Source organism: Oratosquilla oratoria, chromosome 13, assembly GCF_046742065.1.
Source record: "Oratosquilla oratoria isolate Oo_2021 chromosome 13, ASM4674206v1, whole genome shotgun sequence".
Classification (NCBI taxonomy): Eukaryota; Metazoa; Arthropoda; class Malacostraca; order Stomatopoda; family Squillidae; genus Oratosquilla; species Oratosquilla oratoria.
This window is the reverse complement of record NC_134789.1, coordinates 28,809,656-28,812,231: the sequence shown is the minus strand read 5'-3', so window position 1 is coordinate 28,812,231 and position 2,576 is coordinate 28,809,656.

Genomic DNA, 2,576 nt, shown 5'->3' with positions numbered 1-2,576 from the left:
TAGAAAGAGAGAACGAAACTAAAGTCAAATTGGCAGAGATAGAATTAAAGAAGGCAGAAGTAGAAGCTAGGATTGTTGATAGACAACCCTTAGTTCAGGAAGGTCATATAGATATTTCAAAGTATGTAAAACTTCTACCCCAATTTTCAGGAGAGCCAGAAATTTTCTTTCTTCAGTGGGAAAAATTGGCGCAACAGTTACAAATCCCTAAAGAAAATTGGCCATTAATCATTCAAACACAATTTAAGGGTAAGGCTCAGCAAATTTATACTTCTCTTTCAGAAGCAGAAAGCGAGTATGATAATATGAAAGCTTGTATTTTAAAAGCTTATGAACTAATACCAGAGGCCTATAGACAGAAATTCCGTAATTATAGGAAGACACCTCAGTTAACATACGTAGAATATGCGGCTCAACAAGAGAGGTTATTCAATAGGTGGTGTTTGGCTAGTGAAACGGACACCTTAGATAGACTTAAACAGTTGATTTTGTTGGAGCAGTTTAAGAATACCTTAGAGACAGATCTTAGGATTTTTATAGATGATCATGTTCCCGAAACTTTAACTAAAGCTGCTGTATTGGCTGATGAGTTCACACTAAATCATAAACCTAAGTCAAGACAAATGGAATCCCAAAAGTCAAAGTCATATATTCCAGATTCAACAAAATACTCTAAACCTTGGTCCCCAAAGAAACACTTTGAAAATCAGTCTAGCCCATCACATTTCAGTTACAGGTCTGATTTCAATCAATATCCTCCAAACCAACCTTGGCAAAGAATGGAAAGGTTTAAGACTAATCCCCCTGTAACTTGTTCATATTGTAAACAGGTTGGCCATCACATTTCTAATTGCAGAAAGAGACTGACACCCTCATTCTCCAATAAGACACCAACTCTTGTAAGTAATATAAAATCAGATGATTCAAAATCCTCTATTCAGGATAAACTACCAAAGAAGCCGGTATTGTCAAGTAATGTAGAACCACCCTCATCAGATCATGATCCTTGTTTCAAACCATTTGTATCTTCAGGAACTATATCTCATAGTAGTAGTTCACAACAATATCCTATTTCCATACTCCGAGACACAGGAGCAAAGCAAAGTCTGATTTTAAATTCTGTCTTGCAGAATCTGGGTGAGTCGTATACAGGTTATGATATATTGATAGAAGGAGTTGGAGGAATTGTAAAATGTCCATTACATAATGTTTTCTTGCGGTCTGATTTAACAACCGGAATGGTTAAAGTAGCAGTAGTAGACTCTCTTCCCATAGTAGGAATATCCTTATTGTTGGCCAATGACATCGCTGGAAGCAAAGTCATTTCTCCCTTAATAACAAATAACCCTAAGACCTCAGTAGAACCTTCAGATAACTTACAGTTGTTTCCCGCTTGTGCTGTAACCAGATCTCAGTACAAGAAATCTGAAGAGGAGACCTATAATTTAGAATCCCTATTCTCCCAAACTGACCCATCTTCTTCTTCACCAGTTTCTCTATCTAGAGCAGAATTAATCAAAGAACAGAAGTCATATCATTCTCTTAAAAATTTGTACGAGATTGTTTCTTCTCCAGAAGAAGTTGAAAATATGTCACGAGGTTTCTATATAGAAAACGGAGTCCTAATGTGAAAATGGAGAGCATCCACCGCAACCGCTGACCAGCCATGGCAAGTAAGGAATCAAATAGTCCTCCCTCTTGGTTTCAGGAATAATGTTCTAAGATTGGTTCATGATACTCCCTTAGCAGGTCACTTAGGGTTAAGAAAGACCTTGTTCAACATAACCCAACATTTCCATTGGCCCACGGTTGTCAAAGATGTTGCCCAATATTGTAAAACATGTCATACATGTCAACTTGTAGGTAAGCCCAACCAGAAAATTGTAGAAGCTCCACTCCATCCCATTCCTGTAATGGAAGAGCCATTTAAAAAAGTTCTTATTGACTGTGTAGGACCTTTACCTCCTTCAAGTAAAGGAAATCAGTACATTCTCACAATCATGTGTATGAGCACTCGTTTTCCAGAAGCAATTCCTTTGAAAAATATTAAAGCTCAAAACATAATCAGAGAAATGTTGAAATATTTCACTATGGTAGGATTTCCTAAGAACATTCAAAGTGATCAAGGAAGTAATTTTCTTTCCAACAAGTTTAGAGAAACTCTTGTAACACTAGGTATAAATCATGTAACTTCCTCCGCCTATCATCCTCAATCACAAGGTGCTCTAGAGCGCTTTCACCAAACGCTCAAGACAATGTTAAGAATCTTCTGTGCTGAGAACACTCGAAATTGGGAAGACGGACTCCCCTTTTTGTTGTTCGCCACCCGAACAACAATTCAAGAAAGCCTTGGATTCAGCCCGTCAGAATTAGTCTTCGGTCATGAAGTCCGTGGTCCCCTAAGGATACTTCATGAACTATGGATGAAAGAAGAACCACCAGTTCCTTCTTTGAAATACGTGTCCCAGTTCACCGAGAAGTTGTTAGAAGCTTGGAAGTTGGCAAGAGAGAACTTGAATGCTCAACGAGTAATGAAAGGTCGGTATGATAAAAATTCTAAACTTAGAACTTTCTCT